The following is a 22,040-nucleotide window of genomic DNA, read 5'->3' on the forward strand; positions in this document are numbered from 1 at the left end:
CGTAACAGTGTCTTAAAAGTGACGCAGTGAAATCTGATAGATTTCACTGCGTCACTATTACGAGGCTTTCTGCGGAGAAATGACCCCTCTGTGTACATTACACCTGACTGAGGTATAATGTGGCGCAGAGGTTTAAAAAGTGACGCATCTACCTACATGCGTCACTTTTTAAATATGGCGCAACAAGGCACATGTTTTATGCCGCCGATGCGTCACAAAATGTGACGCATCAGCAGTGGAAAACTGATGCAGGGCTTTATAAATGAGGCTCATCTTTTTTTTGTACACTACTTTAGTTTAGTACTGTCCACTGCACTCTTAGACATAAGCCTCACCTTTTGTGCTCCTCTGGACAGGCTTCATCACATCTGCACTCTTGCTTAGGCCTCATAATCTTTTTTTAGAATAAAATTTGAAAAACAGAGAAAAGGTCATATGTATAAGCTTTTCATTGCACTACTGAAACATTTTTTGGGGCAAATTAATGTCTTTTACATTTTTGAGAAAGAATAAATAGTGTGTGCATGATTACATAAAAAAATTGACCTTTTCACAATCATGTCACCTGTGTTACCTCACATTAGGAAGTAGATTGTGCAGATGAGGTGAGGCATGTCCAGAGGGACAGATGAGGTGAGGCCTGTGTTCAAGACTGTAGTGGGAGAGAGGCTTTTCTTGGAGAGCGTAGGTCGTGAGACCTGTGTCTAAGAGTGCAGTAGACTAGGCTTAATGAAGCCTATCCCCCACTGCACTCTTAGACACAGGTCTTAAGTTCTTTGCACCCGTGGACAGACCTCTCTTCTACTACACTCTTCAATAGAGGCCATACCTTTTGTGCACCCCTAGACAATCCTTACCTCATCTTCAACCCTGAATAGACTTCAACTAATTGGCATGCTTAGACAGGCTTCAGCTTATTTACACCCTTGGACATGCGTCACCTCATCTGCACCTACTCACTATCAATTATACTCAATACATTGATGCCTGTTCAGAGGACAGAGATGAGGTAAGGCTTGTCCAAGGGTAAGAGGAGGTTAGTCCTCTCCATTGTAGTCATGGACACTGAATGCTTGTACATAGGACCTGCACTGTGTGTCTAAAATGTTATTTAAAAAACGATTTTGGTGAAAAAAAATGACTTTTAGTTTTTTGAGAAGGAATAAATAGTGTCTGCATGATTAAATACATATATTTCATCTTTTCACAATAATGTCACCTGTGTTACCTTAGATTAGGAAGTAGATTGTGTAGATGAGATGAGGCATGTCCAGAGGGACAGACGAGTTGAGGCCTGAGTTCAAGACTGTAGTGGGAGAGAGGCCTTTCCTGGAGAACATAGGTGGTGAAGCCTGTGTGTAAGAGTGCAGTGGACTAGACTTCATGAAGCTTATCTCCTACTGCACTCTTAGACACAGGTCTCACTTTCTTTGTACCTGTGGACATACCTCTCTTCCACTACACTCTTCAATACAGGTCTCACCTCTTCTGCACCCTTGGAGAATCCTCACTTGATCTGTAACCCTGAATAGACCGTTTGCTTTTTGTCATTGCTTTGTTGTTTGATAATAGTGGTCTATAATGTGCTATTTTTTTTTTAACACAGGCTGAAATCAAGATTTCAAGAGTAAGGAAAGATGCCCTCAAGGCAAAGAAGAAGGAAAAATGAAATACGGTTACAAACAAAAACAGCAACGGAATTACAGCACTCTTCAACAACAAATACTTCAAAAAACAGGAACAAAGCTCCTGGTAAGACAACTAAGTCTTTCTTACGGAACATATGTAGATAAAAAAAAATGTTGGACAGCATGTAGAAAAAGAGAATGAGAGAGTAAATTTGAAAAGGAAGGAGAGGACCTCAAAGAATCCTACAACTGGAGCAGGAGAGAATAATATGTATAGGAATAGAAGGCAGAATCAGTTTAGAGACATTCGTAAGCGAATGTTTCGCAATAGGGTGGTTTTAAATTTGTTAAAAAACATTAGGAAAGGTAAACAGAGAGCTGCTTTTTATAAGAAAAAGAAAAGTGTAGAGAAGATTGTTGATCAGGCTTTTGAAGTTAAGAAAAAATTATTTATTTTAATAATCAATAGAATTAGGACACTTAACAAGACAATTGATGTTTTCAAATCAAACAGTAGATGGAAAAGAGTAATTAATCGGACTAATTTTTGTAAAGTATTTTCAGGAGAATGGATGCACAGTTCAAGTTGTGAGCCATTTTTTAATGAGGAGAGTTACTTCCAGGAGAATGATTTAGTGCATGCAGTTGACACCAGTGGTCGAGCGTATGAAGTGAAAGACGGTTGTCCGATTGAAAAAGAGAAACTTGTACCTAGAGAACCAGAAGAGGTGTTAACTGATGAAGTTTTAGGGAGACGTACTAAGGGTCCAGTGTACACTTGGAAGTGTAGTCGTATTTGTAGTGTGCGACAGGAATCAATTGATTTGATTTGTAATTTCTTACGTACATATAGTAAGAAAAGTCTAAAGCAGAAAGTGAAGTTGTTGCAAGACTTAGATCCTTGCAGAGTGAGAGAAAACACAGGTTTGCAAGGGCATTCACTGGCTTGTCTTTCTAGAAAAGTCTGTCAGAGTGTTTTTCATAATTTTAGGATGTTAGCAGTGCATCATACCAAAATGAGGAAATTAGTGAGAATGTTGTATTATGCAAAAAGTCCAGCACTTAAGCTTAAACAATTAAACAGTGCTCTTTTGCATGGAACTGAATTAGATGTGAAGAAGATTTGTGAAGAAATTGAGATTTGTTAGTTTGGTGAAAAAGAGGACTGTGTAGAAATTGACACAGCAATTCAAGGTAATGTGGAAGAGAATGTACAGATTTCAAGTACAGAAAGGTTTGAGCAGGAAATTACCAGGTTTAAGGTGAAATCAAGTGAAAGGCCGAATTTTATTTCTGTGTGTTGTCGACGAAGTCATTATAAACATCAAACTAGATTAGTTGATTTATACTTAAAAAGTGAAAAGATGAATAATTATGAATGGAAGGATTTTGCAACTTATTTGTGGGTGGAGAATTGTTTTGATTTGAGTTGTGATCAGCGTATTTGTAAATATTGTTATGATAAATTAAATCAAAACAGAATGCCTGCTAGAGCTGTTCATAATAATCTGGAGTTGGTAGACATTCCCCGTGAATTGATGGATTTAAATACATATGAGTCTATTTTGATTCAATGTGTCCATCCTTTTCAGGCAATTGTTCGCATGGAGCCTAAGATAGGGAAATTGCCTCCTACAGATTTGCAGAGAGGATTAAAGGGAAGAGTTGTTTATTTGCCTCTAGATTTCAAAAAAATATTGATACAATTGGTATAGAAAAAGTAGAAGAGGAACCTTTAGTTATTCTAGTTAATGGGGTTCCGACAAAGAGTAAGAAAATCTGGCAAGATTTAGTGGATGTTAGGAAAGTCAAAAAGACAATGTTGTATTTAGTCAAAAACAATGAGTATTACAAAGATGTATGTGTTGCAGCAGAGGAAACAGATGCAGATGAAGACAGTGATTGTTCAGGCGGCCAAATTGAAAAAGTTGATGTGTCTAGAAGTGAAGAAATATATGAACATTATACTGTTCATCCTTTGCATTCCAAAGAAATAATGGGGAATGCAATTGAATTGTTTCAAATGAAAGCAGCAAAAGGAAGTTCCATTAGTGTATGGGAAGAAAGTTTGGAAGCTCGTTGTTTTCCACAGCTATTTCCAACAGGTCGAGGTGGACGATATGACGATCGACCACTTCAAATTCCTGCATCTGAATATCGAACTGTAAGATTGTATGCTGAAGATCCAAGGTTTCGTCAATGCATTCCCTATTTTTTTCATTTACTGAATGAAAGTGACTTGTCTGGGCTTTCTTATGCAGTAAACCATATACTGAAAAGTGGAGCACATCTGCAAAATGTTTCGGCGAGGGACTTTATGGAGAAAGTGTATCTGCAAGATAATATTTTGGAATCTCATTTAATCAATCTCATGGCATGTCAGCGTGGTACAAACGAGTATTGGTACCGTCGTCATGGGGAATTGAAATGTATGCTAAGAAACTTAGGAACTCCTATATGGTTCCTCACTCTTAGCTGTGCCGAGTATGCATGGGATGACTTACTTCAATTTCTACGCGAGGCAAATGCAAATATACAAAATATAGAATTCAAAACACCTGGAGAACTGTGTTCTTTGGATCCAGTGAATGTATGCAGATATTTCAATCATAGATTTGAAGCTATGATGTCTTTTATTACCAACAAAAAAAATCCTCCCCTTGGAGAGGTTTTGGATTTCTTTTGGAGAAAGGAGTATCAAGCAAGAGGTGCTCCTCACATACATATGTTGTTGTGGATTAAAGATGCACCCAAATTTGGAACAGATTCGGATGAGACAGTGATGAGCTTCATTGAAGAGTATTCAACATGTGCTGTTCCGGAAACTACCGAAGAAAACAGTTTAGGGCAACAAGTTTTACGCTTTCAATCCCATCGTTGTGGAAAGTACTGTCGTCGAAAATTCAGAAACAAGGACAAGTTCTACACAAAATGTCGTGTCAGCTTTCCACGACCAGTGATTTCTAAAGGAAGAGTAAATAATTTGATGTCTTCTCTGCGACATACTGTGACGAGGAAGTCACCAAAAAATACATACAATTTAAAAAGAAACGAAGAGTCCAAGTACATCAACGACTACAACCCAGTGATTTTGTCCATGTGGAATGCTAACAGGGATATTCAATTCGCTGCTGACAACTCTATTGCTGTGGCTCAATATGTGACGTCTTACATCACAAAAAAAGAAAAAACAGAACTGAAGGAAATGTGGGAGGACATTTCACATGAAAAGAGTCTAAGCAAGAAATTATACAGTTACAGTCTGAAGATGTTGTCGCATCGAGAAATTGGAGCATATGAATGTTCTGATCGATTGTCATCAGCAAGTCTCTATGCCAAATCTAGAACCATCATTTGGGTGAGTCTAGGTCTTGCTGCAACACGAAATCGAGTTTTGAAATCTGTTCAAGAGATAGAGTATTTGGCGGAGAAAGAACCAGAAAGTACAGATATTTTGAAGACAAACATGTTGGATACATACTATCCAAATAGAAGTCCTCACCTTGAGAACGCTTGTCTCTATGAAGTTCTTTAAAGCTATATTTATAAGAGGAACATCAGAGAAGATATCAATAATGGAACATATGCTGTCATTGGATGTGAAGGATGTCTAGTGAAACAGAAAAAAGGCCATTTGATTAATCATCGAAAATTGAGTTGTGAAAATCCAGACTAAAGGGAATTTTACTATTTAGCTCTTTTGTAACTCTTTAAGCCATGGCGTACAGAAGAGGAACTACTTGGAGATTTTCTCTGTTACGAAGATTCTTTTAATGCAACCAAGGATACCATAGAATGTCCTGTTTTTCCAAATTGTCTGCAAATGTTGAACGAAGAAATAGAGAAAGAAGCCACAATTGCTGCAGAGATTGCTAGAGACAGTTCTCAAGACAGTCAGAGTTCTGCTTCATTGAGTCAGGATCCACTTGGAGGACAAATTATTCAAAATGAAGCTGCCACTGCCATGGATGAAGTGGAAAGAGCTATGGAACAAGCTCAAGATGATGTAGTTAACTTAGAAGATTTGGTGAAACAACTAAACCTTGAGCAGAAACAGATATATGACGAAGTCACAGATCAGATTGAACATGGATTCACTCATGAGAAAAAAAAGTGCTCATGTACATAATTTAAACCAGTCCAACTGTACGTAAGTGGAGAAGGGGGAACTGGAAAAAGTTTTCTGATTAAAGCAATTGCAACTTATCTGCAGAAAAGGACTGAATCACCGCTATCTTGTGTTGTTACTGCTCCAACTGGGCTGGCAGCACATAACATTAAAGGGATTATTTTACATCGTTTACTGATGCTGCCAGTGGAGCATGATAACAAATTGCAATATCTGGAGATGCGTGTTCCGAAGTTTCGAGAGTCCTGAAGAAAATGAAACTTCTTATCATTGATGAAGTAAGCATGGTGTCAAATATAATGCTTGCTTTTTTCATTTGAGAATGTAAGAAATTCTTAGAACAGACTATGATGTCTTATTTGGAGGAAAACATATTATTGTTTTTGGAGATCTACTGCAGTTGACTCCAGTGAAAGGACAACCTGTGTTCAAAATGCTCACGCATGAAGATACCAGGAAGTGCCTAGGAAGCATTGGAAACGTTAATATATGGTTAAACTTTAAATATGCAGTACAGCTTCAAAATATGCGGCGGGCAAAGGATGAAGATTATAAAAATATTCTACAAGATGTAAGAATAGGAAAAGTAAGTCAGCAAGGGAAAGAAGCTTTACATGGACGATTAATTTCAAATTTGTACCCAAATGAAAATATTCTTCCAGAGTATATTTTTAAGAAAATTAATGAGAAGAAATCTGGCATATGTTTGATGCCAAATCTGAAAGAATGTTCCATGTTCAACAACAAAATGTTAAAGTTAGAAAATGAAGAGATAGTGAAACTGGAAGCTATAGATAAAATTGAACATATGGGAGCAACAATTATTTTGTCTGAAAATTTGAAATCAAAATTGGATTCATTAGAGAAGACTACATCTAAAACTGCTGGTTTTGAAAAGACTCTGAATGTGTGTTTAAATTGCCGTATCATTTTGAGAAGGAACTTAAATGTTGAAAGAGGTCTGGTAAATGGAGCAATGGGTCATGTTGTTGGTTTTGTGAATTACAAAAATAGAGATGGAATTGAAATTTTTCAAATTAAATTTGATGGCATTGAGGAAATAGAACAAATTTGTCATTGTTCAGCTAGATTTTTGCTTGTGAAAGACTTATATGTTCGCCGAAAACAGTTTCCTATTTGTTTGGCATATGCTGTGACAATTCATAAATCTCAAGGTATAAGTGTAGATAGCGCTTTGGTGAACATTGGAAGCTCTGTGTTTAAAGAGGGTATGGCATATGTGGCATTATCACGAGTCAGAACTTTATCAGGATTGTACTTGATTGAGTGTGATGAAACAAAGATTTATGCAGATCTACATTGTGTTAAAGAATGCAATAGGTTAAGAAGAGAGTATGCTCCACATTTGCCTCAATATCCTCTGTTTGAAAAACGTGTGGTAGGCCGAAAAAGAAGAAATGAGAATAATTGCAGAGAGGTAGTAGCAAAAAGACAAAAAGTAGATGAAACTGTAATTGTAAGGAGAAAGAAAAAGGATTCTGTTGAAGATGTTGTTGGATTTCAGTTTGAAAACAGTTCTGGAGTCAACTGCTATGCTAATGTAGTGGTTAATGTTGTTTTTTTTCTTCAAAATATACAAGAACAGATTGTTGAAAATCGGGATCAAAGATTCTGTTGTTTGTTGAATTCCGTGTTTGAGAAATGTAGCAGTGATAGAGCAAAAATAGAAAGTGTTTCAGAAATTCGAAATCTTCTAGACATATGTTCTGGTCAAAATCAATTTTCACAGAATATTCAGCAGGATTGTCAGGAATTTTTAATGTATATGTTTGATGTATTGGAAGATGAAGGTGTAGATATAAAAAATCTTTTTAGCTTTTCTTATCAATGGCAGCATGACTGCGACAACTGTACTTTATCAAGTACTACTAGAATAGACACTGAAAGATTTATATATTTGACTTTACCAGACTGCAAATCAGTGCCTTTTAATAATCTAGTTAAAGCAGCGGATCACAATATGGTGTGTACCCAATGTAAGTCTACTATGCTGTCCACATTATTTCTACAAAATTATGGTCAGTATGTCATTTTAAAGTTCCAACGATGTAGACCTGATGGAACTAAATTGACAACTTCTGTTAAAAATGTTGTTGGTTCTCAGTTATCAATATCAGGGAGAACCTTTCCAACTGTAGCTATTATTTTTCATGACGGTCCTTCTACAACATCAGGGCATTACACATGCTATTTAAAAAGTTGTAAAGGTTGGACCCACTGTAACGACATTCATTTGACTTTCAAACAACGTTTGCCTTTTGGCCTAAAAAATTCATACCTGGGGGTCCATTATGATGACGGGCGGATTTCCTCCGCCAGGCTGGCGGTGGCTACCGCCAGCCTGGCGGAGGAAATCCGCCCGTCATCATCAGCACAATTCCCCTCCACCATATTAGGATGGCGGAGGGGACCGTGGTGGTGCGAAAAACCGCCTGCCTGTTTTCCGCCCCGGTCGCCTAGCGGCCGGGGCGGAAAACCTGTAACATGGTGGCGGTGTCTGTTAGACACCGCCCGCCATATTACAATTGGCTTTCACCAATGCATTTCCGTGGCGGCAATGCCGCCACGGAAAGGCATGCGGAGACTCCCTGCAGGGGCCCGTTGCGGGCCCCCTGGGAGTCCGTGGCTTGGGGGGTTGCACATGGGGGGTACGTATGGTACCCCCCCGCATTTCAAAGTGCAACATGGCAGGCACCGCGCGGTGCCTGTCATGTTGCACTTTGAAACGCAAAACCTGCACTTTACACATGGCAGCGGGCGGAGATTTCTGCTCCGCCCGCCGCAATTGCACCCATACAGGATGCGCCCGCCTGTGTGGCGGGCGCATCCTAATGCCCTGATCGGGACCCCCGCCCTTAAGGCGGGCGATCCCGAGTCCCGATGTGATGGCGGGCGGACTAAGTCCGCCCGTCATCATAATGGACCCCTTAGTGTTTTTACAACCAAAATTTAAGTAAAGGTAATTGGCCTTTGAAGACGGGAGCAGTTAATAAAGGTTATTTTGCTGTTTAAAAATATATTCTGAGTAAAAGTGATCCAGGTAATATAAAAAATTGACTTGTCATATAGGTACTGTAAGTGGATCTCATAGTATGTGATATTAGTATTATACAAAATGATGAACATGAGTGAGTCAGAGATGAATTTACAAATACTTAAATATTGTGAAAATGTTGTATGAGCCTTTCTTTCAGAACGTCGGAAAAAAGGTAATTTCAGAGTTTCTTAGAGTTAATTTGAAAATATACTCATACATCTGACACTATTTGGCCAAAAGGAAAGGTACAGGAATGAGTAAAGAGTCATGACTGAAAAAAAGGAGTATATGAAAATAATGAAAATATTTCAGATGTTCTTGGAGCTTTTCTTCTAGAAAGTCGATGAAATGGATTTTTTAGTGAACAGCAGAGTACTTTGCAACGAGAAAAGGACCTCCATGATATACTATTTGGCCTCAAGGAAAAGTAAGTCAATCAAAGATTAGTGTACATTTGTCATTTGTCAGTATCTAAGTTTTTTTTAAAAACACAATCTTTTAGATTGTGTTTTTTTTTCCCGCTGTCATATGATGAGTAATTTGAACTCACTGTTTTAAGTGAAATTCAATATATTCTGAGAACAGCAAAAATAAACTATGTAACATGTTGTACAAGTTATACTATAATTTGGATTGTGTAAATTAAATTGTATTCCCATTCTCTGACACTCATGTTCCTTTTTCCTCTCTCTTTCAGCTCTCTTTACTCACTCACACTGCCTTTCTCTCACTCTGTATCACACCCATTCGTTTACTGCACTTCTTTCACAACCCCTCATTCTCATTTCAACTGTCTGCATCCCCTCTCTCCCTTGCACCACTTTTCAGCTTTCAGTCTCTCTGCTTTACTTCCCTTTTCCGTCTTTGCCTCCTTTGCTCGTTTACTAATTCCTCTTTACTCACTGAGCAGTATTGTCGCACTCTATCACTATAACTCACCCACTCTCCCTCGCTTATCTTTGTTTGCTCCTTTCTTTTGACCTCTTTTCTCTATTTTTCATTCACTACCTCTATGTCCTCAGTGCCTCACTCTCCTTGTGTTATGTTCACTTGTGTTTATCTACCTTCTATCATTTCTTTTACAACAACTTCACTGCTCCTCTCTCATCATTCTTCATCCCATTTCTTTTACTCTGGTTCCATTACTATCCCTCATTTCCTTTCTTTCAATGTCCTTCTCTTTACTTTCATCACCAAATTATTTTCTCTCAGTACCACTCTTTTAGTCGTCTTCTCCTCTCTTTCCTTTTTTTGCTCCCTTACTCATTTCCTTTTGTCACTCATTGTACTCCACCTCACTCAGTTTTTCTCTTAGTGTGTCTGTCTACTAACTTCCTGACTCCATTTCCCTCAATCGTTGTATATTATCCTCTCTCCCTTTATCCCTTCACTTTGACTGTTCTTCACTTACTCTCAGCTATCTTCTATTTCTCAATCTTCTAAATGCATCCTTAATTAGATTCTTTTACGTCTCTGTTATTATCTTTTTACTTACTACTGTTTCCTGACTTAGTTTTGCTAACTCACATTGTTTTAGTATCTTTCTTACCTTCAGTTCATTTCTCTGTTCTTCTCTTCCTCTGTGTCAGTGAATCTATATGCCTTACTCTTAGTAATTTGCTCTCATTCTATTTCTTTTTTCTCTTTTTATCCTTCTACCTTACTTTATTTCCCTTTCTGTGTCCTTCACTCTTACTTTATTTCTAAATACTCTGTTATGATTTTTAACCTCTTCATTTGTATATTTTAATTTAAAATACACATTTTACTAATTATAACTTATTTTTTCTTCTCTCTTTCACAGATACAAAGTGTAGTAAAAAAAAATAATTAAAGTTACATTTATTATATGGTAAGTATGACTATAAAAATGTATTTTGTCATCACCCTTTGCTTTAAACTTACTAATATTTTCTCAACCAACCTCACTCCTGTGTCTTTATTCTGCTTCCCTCACTTATTCTTATTCTCCATGTTTACTGCAATTTCCCTATTTCCCCTCTCATATTCAACTTCTTTCAATCCCTATTCTTTACTTCACTTGCCCTCTGTTCCCTTCCTTTGCTTCTTCACTCATTCTGTTTTTTCTTAATTATTTACCTTACTCCTACACACACACCTCATCCCCCTCTCAATACATACACACACCTCTAACATACACCCCACACACACACCACACACACACCTCATACTCACAAAAAATCCCCCCACACATACTCTTCACATACACACACACATTCCATACACACACATACATCGCACACATATACACCCCACATCCATACACTCCTCACACATACTTCACACACCCTCACCTCCACCCACACCAAAACACCCCACACAGCCACACCCACAGACATACCTTACACACCCACACCCCCACCTACACCCACTGACTCCCTATAAGTCACACACACTGCATTATTTATCTTTCTTTGCTGTTTCACTCAAACCCATTCAAGTACTGTTTTCTTTACTCTCTTTGTCCTTTCTCTTTGTCAATCCCCATGTCTTATCCTAATTCAATTTTTCACCCTCTTTCACCCCTCTTTACTTACACTAACTGGTCTTTTCTTACCCTCACTCACCGTTCTTCATTTATCCCGGTTAAGCCACTACCCTTCATTCTCAATTATTTACTGTCCTTTCTTTTTCTTTCAACACCCACTCACATTCTCCCACTATCTCTACTTTAGTCTTCTTCCTCTCTCTTCCCTTCTTTCGCTCCTTTAGTCATTTTACTTTTCTCACTTTCACTCTATTACACCTTCTCTGTTTTTTACTATGTAATAAACAATCCCTCTGTGTTCATCCTGTAGCTGTCTTTCTCTTAACATTACTCTCTTTGTGTTCTTCCCTCATGCTAACTCCTTCATTAAATTATTTTTTTCTATTTTTTGGGGGCTCGCCCCGGTACGCGTACCCTCAGAAAAAAAAACTGACAGAGATTCATTAAAAATATAGGGTTATTTTTATAAATAAAAGGTAGTTCTAAAAAGAACTGTTTTTTTTCTTCTTTTTGTTGTTTTATATTTTTTTTAATGTTTTTTTGAACATTTTGTACTTTTGTTGGCTTTTCAAAAAAGTTTTATATTTTTTTTGTATTTTCTATAGGGAAAAACAAAAAAAGGGGAATTGAAAATGGCTCAACTGGAGCAAAAAACAAAAAATGAAAAAAATTACTTTTCTTTGGGGCATTTGTGATTGTCTCCAGCAAGGACGACGAGCTTTACGCTCTTTTCACCATAGGAGATGAGCTTGCCACAATCAATACATGTGATTCTAAATTTTGCAAATCGAGGTTGAATACAAGGCATCGTCTCCGTTGTTTCTGGTCCCGATGGACTGGGTTGCGTTCTTTTGGAGGAGGTCCTTGAATACTGGGGGAGGTTACTGGCCAGTTCCCTGATCTCTGCAGCAGAGTAGTTGTTTGGATGCTTGCGGGTCATATGTCTGATCATGGCATTATTACCAAAGGAATATTTTTTGTTTGGGTTGCCCCTTGGGAGTTGTTCGCCACAGGTTAGGCAAGTTACCTTGGCCGCATTCACTTTTTTCTTGCCCTCTGGGATTGAAAAAAACTCCCATACAATGTGTGGGCTTGGCTGGTATGGGGTATTGTCTTCAGCCAGCCATCTTCTCCCCTCCTCCTGTTCCTCTTCCTCCTCCTCCTCTTCTTGACCACCAATGTACTGTTGTGGTGGTCCTCTTGGTGGTGGTGGTGGTGGTGCAGATGCTCCAGCTGTTGCAGCTACCGTAGCCATTTGAAAGTACAAAATAGCTCTCTCTATTGCTGAAACAGGTCTTCCTCAGTCAAAGGACAAAGTCAGAATAAGGAAAGAAGGTGGGGTCTTTCATCATTTGCAAAAAACAAAGTGTCCTGAACCAATGAGAAGTGTTATTTTCAGGTCATATGACCCGGGCTTTACTCATTTGGAAACCAAAACTGTTCTGCACCAATAGAAAGTGTTATTTTGAGGTCACATGACCCGACGCGCTTACGCGCCCCGGGGCGCACCCGTAGTCGCGCTCCGGGGCGCGCCCGCAGGCGCGTAGTGTAAGCGCGTCAAGACATTGCACGATCGTATGCACTCACGCGCTTCCGGGTGCGCTTACGCTGTGCGTCATATGACGCATCACCCGTCTACGCGATACGTCACGATGTTGTTTTCATTCGCGAAAATAGCGCTAACAGGACGCACCCCGGTACGCGCCCCGGGGCGCGCCACAACATTGCGATGACCGGGGCGTTCCCAGGTATGCGCCCCCCCGGGGCAAAAAAATAAATACAAATTTACATAATTATACAATATAAAATTCATTATACAAAATATTACTTTTCATACCTATAGAGATTTGCTATTAAAAAACCTATGAAATTCACTGAAAAAAACATAGGTTTCACACCAGTTATAGTTAGGAATTAGCATTTAAAAAACCTATTAAATTCACTGAAAGAAACCATAGGTTTCACACCAGTTATAGTTAGCTGGAAATTTTACTGGCATAAAACCAATGAAATTCCCACGTTATAGTTAGTTCGACTCACTATAACTTGCGTGTGCAATGCACCGCTGATGACGTCACATATTACATCACTCATGACATGGTCAGTGACATCACTCATGACATCACTGATGACACCATCCTTGTGACAGAGTGACAGACCTCCTTTCACTGTAATGTAACCCTTGAAACACATATTCAAAAATAGAAACTAAAATTTTCAAAAAAATGGAGATACCCATACCAGTTACAACAACCAATTCAGTAATTCCACCATCTATATAAACATCCACTCATTCACCAACAGTTCTATGTAGTCACTCATACATATACTCACTCATCATATGTAGTGATACACCTATACATCCTGTTACACACCGACAGTCATCCAAAAGATACTGTCACACATACTCACACATGCAAATAAACTATTAAACATCCATTTATTTGCATATACAGTTATACACACACTACCACTTTACTTTTAAGGAAACTTACACATACTTACTCTCTTAAACAATCTCTTATAGAAACACATACTAATTTAAACAGGAACTCTTACAATCCCTCACTCTCACATATACTCACTTATATACATCAATATTCACATATACTACATTAAAACATATGTAGTTACTGATAAAGACACTAGTGAGACAGTCATTCACTCACTAACATACACATATACACACTCATCCACCCATACAGTCCTGCACATGTGCTGTATTCAAAACACATACAAACAGAGAGTCAGTCATTCATGCATCTATGTGCTAAGTAATACCCCCACCAAACCATACAAACACTTATACTGATACTAAGAAAAACATCTAATAACCCATATACCTACACATGTAGCTACTCACCAACCCATGCAGCCACTTATACACAAAGTGAAACATTAATACATATATTTAAATATTTAAACATTACTCACTAATATTTATTTTTCAGAAAGACACACATTCACTGGATGGTGTCATCAGTGATGTCATGAGTGATGTCACTGACCATGTCATGAGTGATGTAATATGTGACGTCATCAGCAGTGCATTGCACGCGCAAGTTATAGTGAGTCCAACTAACTATAACGTGGGAATTTCATTGGTTTTATGCCAGTAAAATTTCCAGCTAACTATAACTGGTGTGAAACCTATGGTTTTTTCAGTGAATTTAATATGTTTTTTAAATGCTAATTCCTAACTATAACTGGTGTGAAACCTATGATTTTTTCAGTGAATATATATATATATATATATATATATATATATATATATATATATATATATATTATTACCCACAGTCCCTCCTCACTCAGGAAGAATTCTCACGGACGCTTCGCATGGGTTTGCAGGTAATTTATTCGCACATCTGACTGCACAGCAACGCGTTTCGACTTTCGTCTTGGTCAAGACGAAAGTCGAAACGCGTTGCTGTGCAGTCAGATGTGCGAATAAATTACCTGAAAACCCATGCGAAGCGTCCGTGAGAATTCTTCCTGAGTGAGGAGGGACTGTGGGTAATAGTGTACGGGGCTGCCGGTGCCCCGATCACGGACCGCCCTGTGAGACGGCCTCTTTCATCACCGGAGTCGTTGCTGTTTATATATATATATATATATATATATACATATATATATATATAAGCACTTAATCTGTGAGAATAAACAAGCCACTCCAGTTGTACGGGTGCAGGTTCTCAGTTTTAATGGCACAACAAAATTTGCGTTTCAACCTCTCTCTGGGTCTTGGTCACATATGTAATTTTAATAAATTCTAAAGGTCTTGTCCAGGAATCTCCAAAATCAGTCCTGCAGAGCTGCAACAGTGCCAGATTTTTAAGATAACTAAATGGGGGGGTGCAAAAAATATAGCATGGATCTTGCCTTCTAGGACCGACTTTGGAGAACTCTGGTCTTGGCTAATGCCAGACTTAAAATAGAGCTATGAGTCAAGTAGGCTCCTTGCCTTGTATTGAAATCACATTTGGTGGCTTGGAGTCCTGTTAGTGTTAAGGGTGCCATTCTAAATGCAAATGATTCTGCTGTGAAGTTAGTGTACCATATGGCAATTTCTTATATTTAATGTCTATCACCCAAGTATACATTTTTATACTATTCTTCCTTCTTTTACGTGCGATATCTTGCAGTTTTTACTATTACACTCTTTCATTTCTCAATGCCACTCCACGTCACTCTACGCTTCGCCATGCTATTCGACAACACCACTTTACGCTTTCACTCTGACACCACCACTCTCCTACCACTGCTCTCAATGCCCCTCTACTCACAACTTAAGGCATCTGCACTTCATGCCAATGTATTCAACGCCACTCTACTAACACTGCAATCTACAACAGTCTACTCTGCACTTTCTGCCACTGAAGTCTAAGCTACACCACTATTCTGCTCTGTGCTGCTGTACTCCACTGTACTCTGACACTCTGGAAAACTGCACTCTATTCCACTGAAATCAATGCCAAACTACTCTGCACCACTGCACTCAGTCACTGTATGCTACACCACTCTACACCCCTGCTCTTTGTCTCTGCACTTGTTGTTGCACTCTACTCTGCACTGCTCAACTATACTGCACTCTGTACCACTACACTCTGCATCCCTCCATACCACTGTAATCTATTCTGAACCACTGCACTCTATGCCACTGCACTCTACCCTACTCTGCAATCTACCCTGCACCACTCCACTCTACTATGAAACAGTCTACGTTATGCCACTGCAATCTAACCTACATCTCTCTGCTCTTGGCCAATGCACTCTACACCACTTTATTCAAACCCAGTGCACGACTCCACATCAATCTACTCTGTACCACTAAACTGTACACCACTTCATTCTAGGCTACTTCACACTACAATACTATACGCTATGACACTCCACTCTGTGGTGCTCTACTCAATTAAACTCTATTCCATTTATGCCACTACACTCTACAACTCTCTACGCCACGCTATGCCACCCTACTCTACTCAACAACACTACAAAACTCCTTCTATGGCACTTTACTTCACTCTATTCTATGGCACACTACTCAACTCTACTACACTACAGTCTGACGCTCAACTCTACAACACTATACTCCACCCTGCAAATCCACTCTCCTACACTACTCCACTTTATGCCACTACACAGCAGTCTACTCTGCTCTACACCACTGTACGCAACACACTCAATGCCACTATCTTCTACACCATTCCATGACACTCTGCAGCTACAATCTACGCCATTTTTCCACTTTTCAACACGCCACTCTCCTTTATCCCACTAAAATTTAGCCATGCTGAACAACAGACACGCTGTGGTGCGAAATGGCTAAAACATATTGGCACAGCCAATAGCTCTTGGAAAGGCTTGACCTTTTGGCTTTGCCACTTCTTGTTTATTTTAACCAATACTGCAGGCCATCGGCAGAAGACATTGGTAAGCCACTTGGTTAAAAAGGCAAGACCTATTGGCTTTGCCAATGCTTGTTTTTGTTGCAATAATTTGTTCTGCCAACAAACTAATAAAACAGTGTATTTCTTAACAACCTGTCTATGTCAACAAAGTATTACTACTCGAGATCATCCTAGATTAGTACATCTTCATATTGAAACCACCATGCGGTAATACAGCCAGAACATATCCTAGGGTAATGCAGCCTCATTCTGAAGTAATCACAAGATCATTCTATAATAATTTCGCTGAAATTCCTCAGTTTGCCTGCTTTTCGAAATACAACACTTTTTTTTCTGGGTCAATTACATTTTGAGATTAGCAAACCCAGCTCAGGTTGTGAGTGCAATAATAGAAGAAGTTCATGTCTCATGCTGGCACTGCGCAGGGTTAAGCAACAGGGAGGACAGCACAGACAGATGGAGGAATCATGAAAGGGGTGTGGGATTGGTAAAAAAAGTGTGCATGCAAAGCAAAACCTACACCGACCAGCTGTCTGTATTAGAAGATAGAGCACAGTACCTACTTACTGGCTTTCTCCTCCTGAGAGAATTCCCAGAAGGCTTTGCCAAATTAGGACGTGCATAAACGTAAACAAAAATGCACGAGCGTTCACCGTGTCATTGTGTTTTTATTTAAAGCAAAAGCCGACTAGCATCATGGGGGCTGTAGGGAGTGAAGACAGGGGAAGCATCAATATAACAAGAAACATAAAAGTGGGTGCTGTGCAGAAACATGAAGCGTCACGCGCTTGTATATAAAAGTTAATTGCGCACTCATTTGAAGACACGAGGTAGCAATAAAAAAGGAGCAGGAAATGAAGGAAGTAGTCCCCAAAGGAATATATTAGCATTGACAACATAAAGAAACTGTTGTTGGCTGGTCCTCCTGAGTGCAAAATGAAAGTGATGTATTGGGAGCACCAACCAATGAGGTGCCAGCAAAGAAGGAAACGCTGGAGTGAACCAATGGCAAGCAGTAGGCTCGACCTAAAAATGGCCCCTGGCCATATGTCATGGGGAACAAAGACAAAAGGTGGCCTATGGCAAACACACTCACACACATGCCAGAAGAAGAAAGGAGGCATGGTAATTGGTAACATAGGAGAAAACAGTATTAAGTCAACAATGCAAAAGACAAAAATTAACTGGCCTAAAAATTTTTACTAAAACACACAACCTCCAAAGGCATCAAAAATATTAACCCACCTATACACTGTGGGAAAAAAACATGAAATACACCAAGAAAAACCCATTTTGTAATTTATTCCAATGCCATCCATGGCCTAAATGATGTTTCAATTCAACAGACACCACATAAAAAGATGTTTCATGCACCCATGACTAGTACTGGAACTACTGGCTGGAAGGTCCATTGTCAAACTAGGGAATTAAATGAATATTGCAATTTTTCTTTCAAACATATTGAAAATATACTAAACTGTGCAACATTTTTCCTTAACAGAAAAATTACATGCAGAATGATAACTAGGCCCCTACTGAAACTGTTGGACACCAACCACAATACATTTTGAAAATGGAATAACAGTACAAACAAATCATGGGTGCATTCCCCTAATCAAACCAACATCACCCTTATACAACAGTTTTTGAACTTGCTTGTGAAATCTCAAATACAAACTCCTTAAATCTAATGGTATATATGCAGCAGACAAGGAGAATGATCCTTTCAGCTCCAAATGAAAAGTGGTCTGGTGATGGATAAAGCATCTGGAGGATCCTGCTGGATATGAAGAAGAAGTTGCAGTCTCTGGGGCACTTCCTTCCTGTCGGTAAAAACGTTTTTAGTGAAGGTTTCTCGTAAAAATAAACTACTCCAACGGCCATTTGGAGAAGAAAATCCACTTGAAATGCCTTTCAGCTGCATCCTGAGCATAAAAGCTGTTTGAGCTGGCATTTGCGATAGGCACTAAGGGCCCGATTCACAGAATGAACTTAAGACTCAATCCTAAACTTACTACTATTTTGGTATTCACAGAATGTACTTACTACTTTTGGCATTCACAGAATGAACTTACTACTTTTGGTATTCACAGAAGTTAGGATTTTGTCTTAAGTCGGACTTAAGACTGTCTTAAGTCTGTCTTAAGTCTGTCTTAAGACAAACTTAAGACAAAATCCTAACTTCTGTGAATACCAAAAGTAGTAAGTTCATTCTGTGAATGCCAAAAGTAGTAAGTGCATTCTGTAAATTCCAAAATAGTAGTAAGTTTAGGATTGAGTCTTAAGTTCATTCTGTGAATCGGGCCCTAAAATGGCCCTGGAAGGTGGAATTCAGGAACTCTGTGATCCGCCGCGGATTGACAGAATTGCTCAAACTCAACGAGCAGAGTTTACTGCTCAGGTCTAGTCACAACCACGGCAGGGAGGGGTAACAGTCTAGGGAGGTGATGCCTTTCTGCAAACACAAAACACAAATCCGCAGTAAGTTAAAACCCCCAATGCCAAACGTCCACTTCACAAACACTTTAACATCAATTTAAAGAATAAAGAGTAGTGCGACAACATTAGGAATTCAAGCCTTTAGTTGTGTTCAGAAAACTCGGGGCTGCTCTATGTTTTGTTGATCAGGAATCTGCACTTGTTCACCATTTCAGGTGCCTGATGGAGCCTAGGCCCCATTCTGCTACTGATCCCCCAGGTGGGGCTTACTGACTACATCCCAGGGGGAGGGCAGTCTGATTAGGGGGGAAGGGTGTTTGCCAACCAAGTGATCAAAACTCAGGCACTCAGATTCCTTTACCCAAGTCCAATTAGAAGGGGCTCCAATTATCAGAGCGAAAGGTTCCCATTCTCAGGCCTCTGATAAAATTCCTTTGCTCTGTGTGGTTCCTACTGCAGCAACTACAAATGCCAGAATCCTTTAGCCAATGGAGGCCCATTTCAGTTCACAACAAAGTTGTCCTCCAGTGTGAGAGCCAGGTTTCCCATATGTTTGGGATAGCGACGACCCCATGACCTCCACCGCACAAGATCCGACAGGTGGTGAAGTTAGCATTTCTGGGGCTGGCTTCTTTCATTACAAATGGACCCCAGACATAGAGTTCTGTTGTAGGGTCATCCTCCATTGTGGAGAGGATGACCCTCCCAGCGGAACTTTCTGTATGGTACTGAGAGGAGGCAGGAAACTACCCAGGATCCCAAGAGGCCTACTGTTGAGAATAGGCCACATAGTGTGGTTTGATCCGATCAATATAGACAACTCTCTTGTTATTCCAGCTGGCAAGGGGCGGAAGAAGTACAGTTCTGGTACCTTCAATGACCAGACAGGTACAGGCACTCTATATGATGACCCAAATTCTTTCTTGTCCACAATTGTCTCCCCGACAAGATCCCACATTTTCTGGATACAACAAGGAACTGTTGGCATTTCCTTCACTTCACCAGCGGCTATGCTTTGTACTTGAACGTTGCTTTGGCCATCCCAGAAACTGTTCAGTTCCTGTAAAACAGCCAGACGTTCATGAAGATCAAATAGTGTTTCAGCCACCACTGTGCTGGGACTGTCGAGGTCTGGGACCCGCATTCTTTCCCCAAACAGGATTTTATAGGGAGTCCGACAACTCAGGGATTTGCTAAGTAGATTGTTAAGTGACCTCTGGACCCCATCTAGATGATGCACCAAAACACAAACTTAGCCTAGTACCCTAACTGTTAAAAATTGCTTTAAGGATCGTATTTTTCTCTCCTTGACCAAATTTCCTACAGGATGATGAGGGAAGGGATTCTGCAGCGTCACCCAAACTTTCCATCCATCTTTGCAAGCCCTGGAGGTGAAAGGTGGATCTAGCTCGGAATGTAGTGTTCAAACTGCATATATTCTCGATATTGACTCACAGATCCTTTATAACAGTCTTGGTGTGAGCCGACAGCTGTGGCCATACCCAAAGGAATTGAGAGCAGGAATACACTGTAACCAAGTTATGCTTGTAAGCCCCATATGGTAACAGAGGACCACAATGATCCAGATAAACACAAACCAGAGGCTTGTTTGAAATCAGTAGAGATGTCAGTGGTGGACGTGCAACATTGGAATCCTTCATCTGCTGTCCGATATCACATTTGAGGGCAAAGCCCTTGGTCTGTTTCAAGAAACCTGGCCACCAGCAGTGTTGTTTTAACAATGACATTGTAGTAGCCAACCCAGCATGTGGGGATGCAATACGCTCATGTGGAGCAAGAATTAATCCTAACCTGTGGTCTGAATTTGGTATTACTCTATCTCCCATTCAAGGAATGTGAGCAAATGGTATGTTTTGAGCATCTAATTTGTAGGAGTACTTGAGTAGAAAGTCATTCAGCAGGTGGGTGTCATTATGTGCAGCGTTGACAGCTGTCATGATGTCTGTGTCTGTTCTCATACTTGAGAAAGTGATTGCAGTGACTACAGCAGTTTGCACTGTTGCTTTTGCAGCTTCATCAGCCATGAAATTCCCTTCAATATATACGGGAACACCTTGATGACTCAATGTGTGGATTACATGAGTCAGTGGCAAGCAATCGTTCAGCTTTGCCACCTGTCCCTAAACATCTTGTGCTTGATTGTGCACCCTTTTGAATCTCTGATTCCATACTGGCTCCAATAGTGCATATTATAGGACTGGACAGAGTAATACGAATCACATACACTAAGAGCATGGGGAATCCAGCATCCATATTCTCCAATGCCAGTATTAGAGCCCTTAGTTCAGCCAACTGCGCAGTGCAGTCACCAAGTGACTAAGTGTAGGTTTTCTTCCTACATGCGCCCCTTTACGACAGCCTATGCTGCTGAATATTGCTGCTTTGTCCCTACGGCAGGCTGTGCTGAACTATCAGTGTATATGATGAAATCATTTTTATCTGGAGGCATTATTTCATTAGGTAGAGGATATTTGTGTTCATATTGCAGAAAGGCTAGTCTTGGTAGTGTAAAATCAAATCTGTAATTGACATCTGTTGCGGTGAGAGTGTTAGCCCATTGTATTTAACATGGGTGCAATTGTTTTGCATTTGGAACACTTGCACTTTGGTTTTTTTAAAGTATGAGGGCTCTACCTGTCTTAGTAATAGCCCTCTAGCGGTTTCTCCCAATATTAGTTCATAAATTGACGGTATAGATTGGTGTATTGTGGAAGTGACTACAGGTTTAATGTTAAATAAGGGGGCCATTTGCTGAATAAGGGTTGCCCAAAGGTATAATGTCAAATTAGGAATAGCTAAGCCTCCCCTATGTTGAGGTAGCGATAGGAGTGGTAATGCTCTC

The sequence above is a fragment of the Lissotriton helveticus genome, chromosome 6 (genome assembly GCF_964261635.1).
Source record: "Lissotriton helveticus chromosome 6, aLisHel1.1, whole genome shotgun sequence".
NCBI lineage: Eukaryota > Metazoa > Chordata > Amphibia > Caudata > Salamandridae > Lissotriton > Lissotriton helveticus.